The sequence below is a fragment of the Sceloporus undulatus genome, chromosome 5, assembly GCF_019175285.1.
Source record: "Sceloporus undulatus isolate JIND9_A2432 ecotype Alabama chromosome 5, SceUnd_v1.1, whole genome shotgun sequence".
NCBI lineage: Eukaryota > Metazoa > Chordata > Lepidosauria > Squamata > Phrynosomatidae > Sceloporus > Sceloporus undulatus.
Genome location: NC_056526.1, coordinates 106,345,851 through 106,362,620, shown reverse-complemented (window position 1 = coordinate 106,362,620; position 16,770 = coordinate 106,345,851). Strand labels below are relative to the sequence as shown.

The 16,770-nt window shown below is 40.8% G+C and overlaps 1 protein-coding gene and 1 long non-coding RNA gene across 5 annotated transcripts in view; both read right to left on the bottom strand.

Moving 5' to 3' along the window:
• EFCAB6 (EF-hand calcium binding domain 6) overlaps positions 1-1,583 on the bottom strand; it is a 132,324-nt gene extending 130,741 nt beyond the window's left edge. For all 3 annotated transcript variants that reach the window (XM_042468618.1, XM_042468620.1, XM_042468619.1), the window contains exon 1: positions 1,419-1,583. The gene's annotated coding sequence lies outside the window, so the exon portion shown is untranslated. The remainder of the gene's footprint in view (positions 1-1,418) is intronic.
• The window catches only part of LOC121931194, a 972,450-nt gene that overhangs the window by 288,307 nt on the left and 667,373 nt on the right, over positions 1-16,770 (bottom strand). The window lies entirely within an intron of this gene.

Below are 16,770 nucleotides of genomic sequence, written 5' to 3'. Positions count from 1 at the left end.
TTGATAGAATCATAAGAGCGGAAGAGACCACATGAGCCATCCAGTCCAACCCCATTTTGCCATGCAGGAACTCACAATCAAAGCACCCCTGACAGATGGCCATCCAGCCTCTGTTTAAAGACCTCCAAAGAAGGAGACTCCACCACCTTCCAAGGCAATATATTCCACTGTTGAAGAGCCCTTACTGTCAGGAGGTGCCTCCTAATGTTGAGGTGGAATCTCTTTTCCTGTAGCTTGCATCTATTGTTCCAAGTCCTATTCTCTGGAGCAACAGAAAACAAGTCTACAAGCCTCTCTTCATCCTCTGAGACATAGGAACAGAACAGCAAACATTTCTACATGAAAAGGTGGCATTTCATCTAAGAGTAATAAATGTGCTCCCACTCTGAGAGCTTTGGGGAACAGTTCTTGCACTTGCAAGAACAAAAATACAAAGCTATGCAAGCACTGGCAGTTAAACACTCTCTAGCCAAAATGATCATATAATACCTCCAGCAATATGCTCCCCATTCCTAGGAAGCCTAAATTAGAGGGTATTTGCATCCATGTCCTGCAGTAGTGGGAATTACTTTCCCAGGGTTTGAACAGAAAATGCTGTTTTGACCTTCTGGGTGGTAGAATTCAAAGATATAGCCATGTTAGTCTGTAGGATCACTATACAAAGAGATCTTAAAGCACCTTTGAGACTGACTGGAAGAAAGAAATTGGCAGCATGAGCTTTTGTAGGTTTCAGTCTACTTCCTCAGATGCACTTGGAAATACTGTAATAATAATAATAATAATAATAATGCAGAGAGGTCTTGTGGCACCTTTGAGACTCACTGAAAGAAAGAAGTTGGCAGCATGAACTTTTGTAAACTTCCTCAGGTGCATACAGTGGAGTGGACACCAGGGACAGACCTAGATATACTGTATGCCATTGGTATTGACATTCTCACATACCTATGGCACCTATGGCATATATATGTCTGTCCCTGGCTTCCACTCCACTGTATGCACCTGAGTTGGTTTACAAAAGTTCATGCTGCCAACTTCTTTCTTTCAGTGAGTCTCAAAGGTGCCACAAGACCTCTCTGCATCAGTGGGTTCACAAAAGTGTGCCCTTTGAGAGCTTTTGGACTTCAGCTCCCAGAAGCCTCAGCCATGTTGGCCAATAGCCTGGGATTGTGGGAAGTGGAGTTCAAAAAAAAAGCCCTTAAAGAGCACCGTTTGGAGACCACTGCTTCTACATCCTGGTCCTTTACGTTTGTGGACTGCAACTCCCAGACGCCCCAGCCAGCTTGGCGAGCGGCCAGGAATCATGGGAGTTGCAGTCCAAATAGGGCAGGGTTTCTCCATTGCCTCCTATCAATCCCCCCCGGCTCTGATTGGCCCAGCTCTCTGCAGCAGCCCCCTCCCCTCCTCCCCTGCTTCCTGACCTGGTTCGACCTGGGCTTCCTTCCTTCCCTGGGGCCTCCTCCTCTTCCCAAGAATTCCGCGCCGGGGATTCCACTCTCACTTCCTTGAAAGCGCGTCTCCATGACGCTGTTGCCCCGGCAACGCAGGGCGGCTTCTGATTGGCCGAGGAGTTCGGCGGCGTCCTGGCAACTGAAAGATAGGCCACAATTGGAGCCTGCGCTGGAAGTTCTCTGGTTCCTTCACACTGCAGAAATAACCCAGTTTGAGACCGCTTTAACTGCCCTGGTTCAGTGCTATTATTAGGGAATCCCGGGAACTGTAGTTTAATGTGGCACCAGAGCTCTCTCTGGCTGCATCCACACTGGAGAAATAACCCTGTTTGGTACCGCTTTTAGTGTTTGGCTCCTTGCTATGGAATTCTGGGAGTTGGAGTTTGTTGTGGGTCCATAACAAACTCCAGCTCCCTGAATTCCATAGCAAAAGAGCCAGACAAAGACTTAAAGTGGCACCAAAATGGGTTATTCCTGGAGTGTGGATGCAGCCTCTTAGAGAGAAGGCTCAATGTCTCACAAAACTACAGTTCCCAGGATTCCACAGCACTGAGCCAGAGCAGTTAATGCAGTTTCAAACTGGGTTATTTCCACAGTGTGTTTGGGGTTGGGCTTCTTGGTGAAGCTATCAAGGGGGTTTTCAAGGCTTCTTTGGAGGAAATTTTGCCTTCGCCTTCCTCTGAGGCTGAGAGAGTGTGACTTGTCCCAAGTCACCCCAGTAGGTTTTCATGACAGGGATTCGAACCCTGATCTCCACAGAGGCTACGCTAAAGAAATAATGCAGTCTGGCATCTCTTTACATGCGACAGGTCCATCGGGCATAATCCTGGGGTTTGTAGTTTTGTGAGGCAATCCTCTTTGGCAGAAGAGTTTAAAGGCTTCGTAAAACTACAGATGCCACGATCCCACAGGATGGAGCCACAGCGTTCAAATGGCGTCAAACTGAATATCAATAAGAGAAATTGATAAAAATAATAGAGCAGTATATATACAGCAAATTCCATAGTGTCTGCAATGACAATATCAGCCATAATTAGACTTCCAGAGTTCACTGAATCTGTTTTAAATAGCCTCTCCGAAGGGTGAAAGGAATTTAGCAACTCTGCTAGTTACATCTTCATTATGGCCTGCTAAAAAAGATTTAATATAACATTTATTCTCCCTTCCGGGTTATTGCTTGACAATAGGAGTTATATAAAATGCACGGGTCTCTATATAGATGGGGCAACTAAGAAGAACGTGACTAATTGACATCAGCCACAAACTGCCCCCACTTTGGCATTACCCCTTTTAAACCAGTCGCTGTAAGACCTAAGATGGGAACTCTAAGTCAAAGAAACTGAAGGCTACCCTTTGCTGGAATCATTACCCATAGCTGTTCAGAATATTGCTTCTGTTTTATTTTTAAAAAAACATTTTAACCTTCTCATAAAGAATAAAAATAAATAAATACACTTGCACTTTCTGAAAAGCAGCAAATGGAAGTCGGAGAGAGATTAATTGGCATGTTTAGCTTCACGGACACATGCTGTCAAGTCCTGCCAGACAATATCACAGCTGAGCTGTTCCTTCTGCTGGCACTTAATGCAGACCAGACTGCCGGAGCAGCCTATCGATTGAGTATGATGGTACCCAAGTGCATTTGTCATAACAAGGGAAGCTCTCCAGAGTGTCTTTTGAAGAGGACCTGACCCAACGCTTCTTTCACAGTGCAACTCAGTATCTGCTCAGACATAAGTTCAGCAAGGCTTATTTGGGGACAAATGTATACAGCAGGAGCTGTCGGGTTACAACTCCCGTCATCCTTCATCACTGGCTATGCTGGCTAGGGCTGTTGCAAATTGCTGTCTGAATGGTCCCTGCAATGTAGAACTGGAGCTTCAGTGGCCTCATTTCTCCATCCCCTGCAGGAAGCAGTTACAGCAGATTCTGGGTATTTTTTAGGACACAGTCGCAGATCCCATTCAGCCAGTCTTCCCATCAGGCAGAATGAAATGGCCATCTTAGGCAGCAGATGCAAGGTTGCTATTGCTGCTGAGTTGCAACATTTGTTGGAGTGAGATGCCTGGTAGAGTGGTGAGTGACCAGCAGTAAGGACAGGACTGACTGTAAATGCCCCCCAAAGTAGCTCTGAGCTGCCAACATTAGGCCATTGCTCCTAGGGGTTTTTAAAATCACGAGTGTTTAAATCAAACTAAATTGCCTGTTCAGTTGATTGTTATGCATGGAATTAGGGATTCAGAGGCACACTGCCTCTGTACATGGAGGTTCTATTCAGCAATCACATCTAACAACTGTTGATAAATCGTCATGAATTTGTCTCGTGCTTATTTAAAATGTAAACATGTTACCTCCCATGAATGGTGACGATGAACAACTAGAGCTAGGAACTAATGCCTTATAAGTCATATTATAACCTGTAATGAGTTTCAATTCATAAAGTTACCTATAATGAGTTAGCTTTTTTTGGTAGCAAAGAAATAACTAAGTCATACTTCAAAAATAATATAACAAGCAGGAACAAATTCACTGTATTGGTGTAATGAGTAAAGGTTTCTTGTTCTTTTTAAACCTTATCAATAAAGGTCATTGTTACAGGCATTTTGACTTGATTATTAAACACTTTATGCCATTCTCTTATCGGTCCTAAGGTGCTCGTTCATCCCACCACCACTAACAAAAAAGATGAGCCATAAGTCAAGCTACAGTTAATGACAAAGGCCTGTTACAGACTGCCAAAATAAAGATGCTTTGGGTCTCTTTGGAGGTATGCTGTTTAAATGATGCATGCATCCTAAGAATCCGGAAGCTGCACCAAAGCTGCCCTCCAGTGCTTAGGAATGGAGTGTGGCTTTGGCACGACCTCCAGACTCTTAAGACCCATGCATCATTTAAATAGCATACCTCCAAAGAGACCCAAAGCAGCTTTATTTTGTCAGTCTGTAACAGGCCAAAGTTACTTTTAAAATGCTGTGACAACTAACAGAAGCAAATTAGTTTTTAAAAAGCAACTCTGTGGCCAATGAGGAATAGCCACCAGTTTCAAGTTCTGTTTATGGGCACCAAGCAGTTTATTGCTGCCCATTAGGATAGAAAGAAATATATGCTGGAATGCGCCTCTTTAGATGAGTGGATAGTATAAATTCACACCATGAAAAATGACCCTGGTTGGTTATATTTCTTTGATTTAATTTATCTACATTTCTTTCCTACGCCATCACAAGTGCTCAGGGAGGACTACAGACTCTGCTCTCATGAATCATGGGAATGTCTTAGCTTTAATTATCTTATTAAAATCTCACAGTGAAAACTTAACATTTATAAAACATCAATTAAACTTAAAAGTGAACTCAGGGATGTAATTTTTTTCCCCCTTTCAATAATTTCCATCCTGGGTTTATGTCCTGATATAGAGACACCACTCTCTCTTACAGAAATTTTCTAAAAGCAAATGAAAGGGCTGAGAGGTCTCCTAGTGATGAGCAGTTTTTGTGATGGCTAGCCTTATGGAAGGTTTTGGTGGTTCTCTTCTGATCAGATTGAGCAGCTTCCTCATACCAGTGCTACTCTGGACCAGTGCCAGTCCACAAGCCATCAGCTGTTGGTTCATGGAGAGTTTCCAGGAAAGAAGCAGACGTATTAGTCTGTAGAATCACTATATGGGGAGATCTTGTAGCACCTTTGAGACTAACTGAGAGAAATAAGTTGTCATGAGCTTTTGTATATTTCACTCTACTTCCTCAGATGTTTTTGGTCGAGTAGAAGTCAGGGACCGACATATATATGCCATAGGTATTGACATTCTCACATACCTATGGCATATATATGTCTGTCCCTGGCTTCCACTCCACCAAAACCATCTGAGGTACTAGACTGAAGTCTACAAAAGCTCATGCCACCAACATCTTTCTTTCAGTTAGTCTCAAAGGTGCTACAAGATCTCTCTACATAAAGGAAAGAAGCAGTTGAAGTCAGTGGACACAAATGTAGTGCTGGTCCATTACACATTGGCTGAAAAAACTCTGCCAGTCCTTCACATCAGAAAGCTTAAGTGGCTCTATGCTATTGCTTGCAGGGGAGTCATCAGACAAGGTGAAGAGTAGGCAAATACAATTAGTGAAACTTAAGTTATAAATTAAAGTACTTTCCACACTGCTGAGTGCTGCTTAGTAGAGCTTGGGAAAGTTACTTGTTGTGACTACAAGCATCTCAGCCAAAGAGAAGAGGGAATTGTAGGAGCTGTTGTCCAAAAACTAACTTTCCCAAGCTCTGATATTTAGTACTATTTTATCACAATCAGCAGGTTCAGCTCTGTCTTCCATTTTGTACAGATAGGTTGCCATCTCTCTGGCTTGCAAGCACTGAGAATATTTTAGTAGTTCGGTCTCATCCAGGAGAACAGAGGCTCTGCTCGAACAATGGAAAGACCTTCATTGTATTTTCCATATGCAGGCCTCCTTGACTACTGGCAATATTTAAGTGTTCCTCCTGTATGCTCCTCTGTTCTCATGAAGACCAATTTATACATAAACTGTCTATGATCCTGCATAGCTCAGCGATGTGTTGTAGTTCTGCATGTGAAACAACTACACTATTTTCTACTCCCTGGTCCTATTGTAGAGGTGCTGAGGTCTTGTTCCATGGCCATTAATCCCTGGAGGGGAGTGGGGGAGGTTTTGGAAAAAGATTGGCTACGTCCCCATAACCAAAAATTTATTCACAAAGCCAAGGTCCTACAAGGGTCTCATCATTTAGCATCTGGCTACAGGGACATAACCAGACTCGTCTGTGATCTCCCCCACTGTCCACCAAGAACAACATGGTCATGGATGGGGGGCTTCAGTGGCTCTGTGGTAGTTCTGGGGTTGTGGACTTTGGTTGCAGCAGAGGGAGAAAGAGAATATCAATTTTTGCATCAGCCAAAACTACATTTATGCAAGTATGAAGTTAACATACCTGTGTATGCCTCTTATAGGATGCCAGCTCTTTAAGTTCCAGGAAATTATTTCAAATAAATAAATAAATAAATAAATAAACCTTTTCTTTATAGAATCATAGAATCATAGAATCATAGAGTTGGAAGAGACCACTAGGGCCATCCAGTCCAACCCCCTGCCATGCAGGAAATCCAAATCAAAGCATCCCTGACAGATGGCCATCCAGCCTCTGTTTAAAGACCTCCAAGGAAGGAGACTCTATCACCCTCCGAGGGAGTGCATTCCATTGTCGAACAGCCCTAACTGTCAGGAAGTTCCTCCTAATGTTCAGGTGGAATCTCTTTTCCTGCAGCTTGCATCCATTGTTCCAGGTCCTGTTCTCTGGAGCAGCAGAAAACAAGCTTGCTCCCTCTCCAATATGACATCCCTTCAAATATTTAAACAGGGCGATCATATCACCTCTTAACCTTCTTTTCTCCAGGCTAAACATCCCCAGCTCCCTAAGTCGTTCCTCATAGGGCATGGTTTCCAGACCTTTCACCATTTTTGTCGCCCTCCTTTGGACACGCTCCAGTTTCTCAATGTCCTTTCTGAATTGTGGCGCCCAGAACTGGACACAATATTCTAGGTGGGGCCTGACCAGAGCAGAATACAGTGGCACTATTACTTCTCTTGATCTAGACACTATACTTCTATTGATGCAGGCTAAAATAGCATTGGCCTTTTTAGCTGCCGCATCACACTGTTGACTCATGTTCAACTTGTGGTCTACTTGGACTCCTAGATCCCTGCTTTTCTGTAATAAAACAATCAAAGCGGCTTACATAGTTTAAACATCCAGCATACAATATTTAATCCATATAATATTTCAATATCACCCCTAAAAAAGAATTGAATGCATTACAATTACAATTAATTTTTAAAATAAACTATTAGTAGCAAAACAAGCAATGGACAGAGTGGTAGCATGATACATGATGTGAGGGAGTGATAATTTAATGGCTGAGTGCTTTTATTCAGGAAAGGCCTGCCGGAAGAGATCCATCTTGACAACTTTTTTGAAGCTGTCTAAACTGGTGATTTGACGGATCTCGTCCAGCAGGCCATTCCACAGACTGGGAGCGGTTGCAGAAAAGGTCCTCTGGGAGGTTGCAGTTAGTCTGATATTTATAGGCTGCAATAAATTCCTCCCAGAGGACCTGAGAGTACGGGGTGGATTATATGGAAGTAAGCGATCCCTTAAATAGGTTGGACCCAAGTCATGTAGGGCTTTAAAGGTAATAACCAACACCTTGTACTGAGTCCGGAAACCAATAGGCAGCCAGTGGAGTGATTTCAAAATAGGTGTTATATGGTCACTCCTGGTATTTTGTTTTATGTATTTAAAAAATTAGTATTGTTTCAGTCTCAGACTTAGGGGTAAGTATAAAGAAGTACTTGGAATTACTTAACTATTTCAAGATCATTTACAAAAACAACTCCAAATTACTTTTACTAAAATGTAGTTCAGTAGACTCAGAATTTAGGAAAGTTAGTTTTTGGATTATAGCTCTCAACGTTCCCAGTGGGCATTGTTTATAATGCACAATTGGTTCTTGACACATTATGCACACATATTAAAGCTTTTAAATAATTTATTTAGCCACTAGCTATGCTGGCTGGATAATACTGCAACTATAGGCCAAAAAAGTAAAAATTTCCAAGCTCTGTAGAAGCTAAAGTTTCTTTGGGAACTAGCATTTCAAAAGTCTAATATTTTTTTTAAATGTCATCCTGTATTTGTTCCTTTGGTTCATTTTACCGTTACTCTTGAGATCCCTTTTTCCTGCTTCTTGGTTGTGAATCTAAATTAAGGCATAGCGAGGCAGTAAAGCAAGACATAAAACATGATTAAAACCCAATAAATTATCTAAAAGCTTAAACATGAATAGATAACATAACAATAAAAAGCAATTTTATATTATAGACCATGACCATAGCATTCACCCCAATAAATACTACTGTTAGCCATTGATGAGCTGTAATATTTTTTTAACTGCAGCAATACATTTGCCTGCTTATTCTATTACTGCCTTATTTCTGCCTGACAACAAATATGAAATATGAAGTCCAACTATCCTTCCAGGCAATGCATTTAACAACAGAATTCTAAAACAGCTGCTAATATCAAGTAGTTTTCAAGTGGTTTAATGCCTATCTAGTACTCGTTGCTCAGTTTAACATATGGATTTGCAATTTTCTTTTCATTTTTGTCTATTTGTATATATCACTGTTTTTATTCTAGCAATGTAACATGCATTTGAGGATTGCAAACCATCTTATATTGTTTTTTGTGGGGTTTGGGGCTATGTGGCTTGTTCTAGAAGAATTTATTCCTAACCTTTTGCCTGCATCTGTGGCTGGCATCTTCAGAGAAATGCTTCAGCCACAGATTCAGGTGAAATGTCAGGAATAAATTCTAGTATATGGCCACATAGCCCACAAAATATCGATGCCAGCCGTGAAAGCCTTTGACATCCTATATTGATTCCATGGAGTTGTCCAAGTGTGGGGAAATGACTTTTTTGGACTGCATTCCCATTCTAGGGATTTTGTAATCCAAAAAGTCTATTTTCCAAGCTCTGTCCATGCTGTTTGTCAATGTTATTCAAAATATATTCCCTAGTTTTCTAACAGCTTGATCCAGACTTAGAGTAAACCTACTGAACCTATCTGGTCTGTTCTTAATCATGGGCCTCACTAAAGTTAAAATAACCCCCCATTTGTGCAAAATTGATAACAAGATCCATATAATGCGTAACTACATTTTGAGATTCACTATCTCAGGATGTCCAATAGCTTTGATGCTTTTTTGAAACAAAACAAGCCAGTATCTATTTTAACTATTAGCTCCAGCAAAAAAGTGGAATCCGTATCTTCAAAGGAAATAGACTGGGCTGTATTGATCAAGAGCAGGGTACTAATTTGTTTCCAGAATAATAAGAAAATGGGTATATTTGCCTAATTAATTAATCAATAGCCAAGAGTGTACTGTGAGCGCAGATTCCACATTTGCCTCTTGACCAGTAAGAAAAATGGGTGGGTCAGTGGGTGGGTTAAAATAGCTTTAAAATCCATAGTTACAACTCTTTGCTTTTGTGTATACTTTTGCTTGTGTTATACTCCCATCTGCTGGAGATTTCTTAAAAGTTCTCCTGATCGAAATCAAGATAGTTATGTTGGCCTATTAGCACAGTGAAATAAATACATGTCTGTTTCTATAGCACAATAACTGTTTCTACAACTGGAGCCATGTGGAGGGAGCCAAATGGATAGAAAGCATTGGCAAGTTAAGATAACAGATGTGGTTCTATATAGACACAGTTCCTGCAGCAGCATTGGATTTCTAGACAATTAAGCAGAGCTTGGTGAGGTACTTTTCAGAGAAATGAATCTAATGACACGCTGAGCATTGTGTGCCCCGTAACAAATAGCTACAGTTTGATTGTCAGTGTTGGGAAATGAGAGATAGAACTAGATCTCTCAAAAGGTAAAGGTAGTCCCTTGACATGAATGTCTAGTCATAACCGACTGTAGAGAATGGTGCTCATCCCCATTTCTAAGCCAAAGAGCCAGCGTTGTCCAAGGATTGCTCTGGTGGTCATGTGGCCAGCATGACTACATTGAACACTGTTACCTTCCCACTTAAGTGGGACCTATCTATCTACTTGCATTTGTATGCTTTCAAACTGCTAGGCTGGCAGAAGCTGGGACTAGTGACAGGAGCTCACCCCATCATGCAGCACTCGGGTCTCAAACTGCCAACCTTCTGATCTTCTGATCATCAGAACCACTAAGCTACTCCATCCGATCTCTCAAACAGATCTCTCAAACAGAGTAATAACATTGGCAAAGCAGAAGCTGAACAACAGCCAGTCTCACCCCCACCTCCACATGTTACTAGCATAGAAAGAAATAAACTTAGGGCCCGCAGTCCTAAGGACTGGAGTGCAGCTTTGGTGCAGCTTCTGGCCTCTTAGGACAAACAGCATCCCTCCAAAGTGACCCGAAGCAGCTTTATTTTGGCCTGTCTGTTTGGGCCCTTAGTCTTCTTTGTAAAATATATAAACATTGTTTTACTAACAATTCTTGGCCTGATGGAGGAGAAAGGGGGGGGGGACTGCAGAGAAAAAGGGAATGGCTGCATGTTAGAGCGAAAGTGGGCATGGTAAAGCAAACAAAAAAGAAACCTACAAGCTTGCAAACTAGCAATTAGTGAGTATAGGGATACAAATTGTATTGTTTTTTTAATTTGTAAACCACTTTGTGTCCCAATTCTGGGGGGAAAGTGGGACATAAATATAATAATAATACAAAGGTTGCTAGTTCTAATGATTAAATGGTGTATATGTACCTCCTGAGTGTCTGCCTGTTGTATGTGGTGTCTCTCACTTTAGCACTGTTCAGTCTTGCTGTCCATATCAATACTGAATGCACAGAAAGAAGGTTGGATCATCCCTGCCACCAGCTTGTTCAGCAGAAGTGTGTTAGGAGATCTATGCATGTACTTCTTATAAAGTCCAGCCTTAGATATTTCCCTGCTTAAGGCAAAGGAATATAGTCCATAGACAGAAGCCAACTGGACTTGCAGTTGAATCTTCCTTGAACACTAACAATGGAACAGCAGCCTACACCAAATGTCATAAGATGACTACTTTAGGGACTTCAGGAAGGCTGTGTGACATACATAGCTCTTTTCTCTAACTGCAGGAAAGAGACAAGAGGCTGACTCTGTTGCTCCCCACTTTGTCTTGTGTCTGGGCCAGCCTTGCATTCTTTGCATGCATAGACTCTTTTAAACTGTGAGTAACCCTGGCAGTCAAGGTTGACTTCCATCTGGAGGAGGCTGTGCATGTACAAAGAATCGAGTTCACATTCCTGCTGAGCCTGTGGGCATGAAAGTTCAGAAGCATTATCCAAGGTCACCCCATGGATTTCCATGGCTGAGCCAGGATTTGAACCCTGGTCTCCCAGTGTCCTAGTCCAACAGTCAAACCATTATACCACATTGGCCCATAGCTGATTTTGTCAATACTGGTCAGTATTATTTCATAGCCAAACAATTCAGAGGTAAACTCTACTTTCATGGTTAATTGTGGGGAATATTCCAAGGCAGAATGATGCAATTGTTGGGTTGTCTTCCTTGACAAAGGAAAAGGAGTTTTAATTCACGTCTTTTGACCGCCTTCCCACCCGCTGTTAATTTGTTTAACCCTAGGACACAACCTGAACCCTCATGTTCAGTAGAGCTATCTATCATAGTATTCATAAGCTAAACCTTTTAGCTTACATGAAGTTCAAACCTTGCTCAGCCTTTTCTTCACCATAGTATTAAACATAAGTGGATGCAGTGGTCCCCATGGTCTTCTGTTGGGCTTCCTGTAGGCAATAGGATGTGTCTATAGAGTGTTGGGACTCAAGAAGTCTTTAATCATATTCAGCATAGTTTATATATTTCATTTTTATGTCACCTTTCTCCCAGATTGAGGGGTTTTTGAAGACCCAGCAGTGTTCCTGGAGGAGAATGTGAGTGGCATTTAAACCAAAGCAGACTGGAAGAGCAGCAGCCAGCAAGGATCTTGAAGAAGATGGGAGGACTGAGAGGGACGATCGGATTAAAAATGTTTCCTTTGGAGATGTTTTTCTCCCAGTTACTGTGCAATTGAATGAAAGGTGCCCACTTTTTTTCAACTGAAGAGTTTTGGTAAAATGCCAACAACTGAATTCAAGTAAGATAGAAAGAGATAAAGACTGGCTTTTCTGGATTTGAGATAATGACATGGTTCTTGTTATATGATGTTGTTTTAAGATATCAATAAGGGTTTTGTCTTTTGTGGCTGATTTACTGTAATGTAAAGACATGGGCCATAAAACAAATTATTTATAAAGGTTACCACGATTGATCTATAGGAGTTTTAGGGTCTAGGTGCCCAGAAGGGACAGGAATTTGAACAGGGGTGTATAAAAAAAAGTAATTAAGAAAAGTAACAGAAAATCAAAAATAACAATTTAAAAAGGTGGCAGAGACTTGTATTAAAAATGAAGAGCTGAGGTATTCCTTTTTCTTTGTGATTGGTTGGGAGACACAGCTGATGATGTTTTGTCAGACAGGTGGTAAAAGAGAAATTGAGAAGGGCTAATTTGTTGTTGTTGTTAGTTGCCTTCAAGTTGACTGTGACTCACAGCAACCCCATGAATGAGACACTGCCAACTCCTTCTGTCCTCAACCACTTTAGTCCAGATCCTGCAGGCTCAGGTCTTTGTACATTACTATCTTGTCTAGTTCTTTCATATCTGCCCTTCCCAATCCCAGTCTTCTGATTTCTTGACTGTACTCTCCATTCTCAGGGACGTAGCCAAGGGGGGAGGGTTAGAAAAATGAATGGTGTGTGCTGATGCGCCGCTGCACCCAAGCCCCTTTATAATGGTGGCACTTAGTCTGGCCCCCCCCCCCCCTTCCTAAAATCCTAGCTACTTCCCTGCCATTCTGATCAATGTTTGAGTGAAGGTATGGGAAATCCTTAACAATTTCAATTTGCTCGTTGTCTAGATCAAATTTCTATAACTCCTCTGTGGTCATTATTTTTGTTTTCTTAATGTTCAACAGTCTGCCTTGGCCCTTTCTTCTCTCACTTTCGTTAGTAATTGTTTCAAGTCTATGATTATTTCTGCTGGTTGCATGGTATCATCTGCATATCTTAGATTGTTAATGTTCCTTTCTCTGTAGATTGTTAATGTTCCTTTCTCTGATCTTCACTCCTCCTTCCATGTCTCTGAATATGATATTTTCTGCATACAAGCTGAATAGATAGCGTGATAGAATTGTTTGGCCCCCTTTCTAATTGAGAACCATTTTGTTTCTCCATATTCAGTTCTGACAGTAGCTTCCTACCCTGAGTATAGGTTATGTAGGGCTAATTAGGGAAGCATAATAGATATATTTGTATCTGACAGATAAGTAAAATAGATATATTTGATTTAGATGAGTTGAAGACTAATAGTAGCTGATAAAGTTCACTAATACATAGTAATAAATGTAAATTATTATCTGACTTTCTGCTAGGGATTATATTTTTGACTGAAAAAGATTTAATTTGAAGGATTAATATTTGTAACATAGAGAAAAGAGGGTTGGAGTTTATTGTATGAGACCTAATGGATCATATTGTTTAATATAGTGTAATAACAACTGAAGATGAGATTGGCAATCACTTTTATCTTTCCGAGTTTCTTATTTTATTTTCTTATTCTGTATTGCTATTTGCATTTTATGTTCTCTTGTCTCCCCCCCCCCCCCACTTCCTCTTTTTCTCTTTGTATCTTATATGTCGTTGTTCAATTTTTATTTATCTGGAAAACTTTAAATAAAATTTGGAAAGAAAGAAAAGAAAGCAACCGCTGTACATAGAACATCTTTATTAAATAAGCAAGCAAGCACAGAAGTGTAATGTATAGTGCTTAAATATTAACAGTACTAAAAAATATAAAAATAAAGATTACTGAAAGCAGTTTCACTCACAAATATACAAGGAGAGGTGCTGTCAATCCACAAAACTCAACACTGTTTGCTAACAGCTGCATTAACAGACAACTGCTTCCCTCTATGCAGTGGAAATGCTAACGGTTGCTTGTCCTTCCTAACAGATTTCTTTGCCATTATATATTAGGGCTGTGAGGTTACAACCTGGAGAATGATTTATTTTCTTCAACCATTGAAAAATGCAAAATTGGATGGAATTGGCTTTCTCTACCCTGCTTCCTCCGGCAGCCAGATTTGCAATTTCAACATGGAGACTCCCATAACTGTGTAAATATGGTTTATTCCTGAGCATGTATCACTCTGTACTACATCCCAAAAAGTGGGTTTATATCCACAAAAGCTCATGCAAAAATAAAAACCAGTTGGTCTTAAGGATGCTGCTATATTCCTTCCCCTTGCTTCCCTTCCTTCTTGTTATCCTGCTGTAATGTTTGAATTTCCAAAGGCATACCCCTGTTAGTCTGTGGCAGGAATAACAACAGAATCTTGTGGCTCCTTCAAGACTTAGGCTTTTAAGTACCACACAACTCTTTTTATATCAAAGTACTGATGAAATGGGGTCACACCTCAAGGAATAAACAAGTACCCAGATTTGTTGCAGAGGCCAAGGCCAGAAGGTGCATGTGCATGAATAACTAGGAAAGGTATAGAAAGAACTGCAGACTCTCTGACTTCTTCAGCAATTTGAAGTAGGGAACTCCAGCTTGAAATTTGGCACACCTCCCCCTGCTCCACACAGGCTGCAGCAAGCAGGACTGCTGCAATGCCCCACAGAAATTGACAAAGGGAGGTGGGCAATGAACCTGGCAGGTGTAGGAGAAAAAGCAGGGCCGTGTCACCTTCTCTGTGTACTAGGCTGTTAAAGAGACATGATGGTCCTCTACTTTGTGGGCTGGCAATGCTCTGATAAAGTGAAAAGCAAGAGTTATAGATTCTCATATTAAAAGACAAACTGCTCAAGATTATATACAGAATTATCTTTCTAAATAGGCAAACAAGCATATATCATGGTTATTCAAATTTATTGTGGCTGCTGCTGAGTTTTGAACTGTATTCTGCATGCTACTGAATTGTTTAATATTCCCATCAAGAGGCAGTGCCATAAGAATTTCATTTGAAAGATGCTATAAAGTACATATATGTAGTATTCCTGCTACATAATACATAAAGTTGTCTGGATATTCAGTTTAATGTCTGTAGGTATAAGCAACAAGAACTGACCATCCCCATACTGGAAACTATGTACGTAAAAGATGGTCCCATTCGAACTGAACCACTCAAAAATCACATAGGAACTGTTACCAAAATTATTGTAAGCAGTCTACTATACCTGATCCTCCATGTATTTGGTAGCCATAAGTGCCAAAGCTATAATGTTAATACTATCGAGAGGAAATTCCTTCCCTACAATTTATCTGCCATACACTACTGGTGGATCTCCATTGGTTGGAGTTGTAGATTGTTGTGGCTACAAGTCTAGCTAGGGTTGCTAACTTTGTACAATAGTTTGGAGTACGGGAATCTCTTATGTTGTACATTCACCTGTAGAACAAAACAGATCAGGAAACCTGGTGTACCAAAAAGATTCCATTTTATCAGACAGTGATAAATAGGCCTAAGGACAGAATTCTGTTAGTGGCTTCTAACTCTTCAGATATGAGAATGAAAATACTTTTTAAAGATGTTGTGTCAGGAGGTATCCAGTATCTCTCTGCACAATACCTTAGTCCAAGCTACACAAACATTCAGAGGTGTTTCATCTCCTTACTGATTATCTGTGAAAGTATGCCACCCAGGCATGCTCAGGAAAGTATCATCCTGAGATAGCTCTGAATTCTCCTTTGGGTATGCATGGGCAGCTATATATTGCCTGAATAAACACATCTGATATATCTGCAAAGGGAAAACTACAAGGGTGAGGGATAGGTTTTTTCCCCCAGATATATCTTACTAAGGGATGGGATATGTGACCATTTATGATATTACAGCCATCATACTCAGCCATGATACATCATATATGTATCATCATACATTTACTCAGTCAGAAGGCTTTTTTTTCCACAGGGTCAAGTATCAATCTTACTTCTGATAAATTCTGCAAGCACATATGTACACACAGAAAGATAGATATGTCGGTGTGTCCGTGTTCCTGCCACCTCCCTCGTTTCTATATATCAAACCTCTGAGGCTGCCATCCTATATACCCTTTGCTGTAAGCAAGCCCCATTTAATTAAGTGTGGATGGCATATACATTCATGGTACTGTGCTGTGAATGGGTTGCAGACACACACTGAGTCAGCTGTAAATGTGTGCACAGAGAACACAAAATGCCCAGTGTCATTACCTACATACCCATAGGCAGGTGTTGATGGATGATGTTGGATTTGCAAGCAACTATGGCACAATGAAGTTCAGTGAAATCCACTGTGAGCTTGATAATCCTCAGGTTCCTATGCTGTTTTTTAAACAGAGAATTTATCACTTCATTAATGCAGCCTGTAGCTGATACTGTTTTCTGCAACAGAGTACATAACAGGCAGAAAGGAGCCTTTAGCAACATATAATGGATGAGAGAGGAGGGGAGTATGGATGCAACTCTATGCACACTTAGAAAGTATGAAGACCCACTCGCATCTGTCTGACTAGATACTAAACCTACTTACTGTTGGACAGTGAACCTTGAAGGTGGGACACTTTTATTAGTTTCTACTTGACCTCTTATTCTGAGGAGCAAGCAGAAATTTCTAGCATTGCATTGACTTAACATTTCAGTTGAACATTCAGAAATAATTTTGGTGCCCAAAC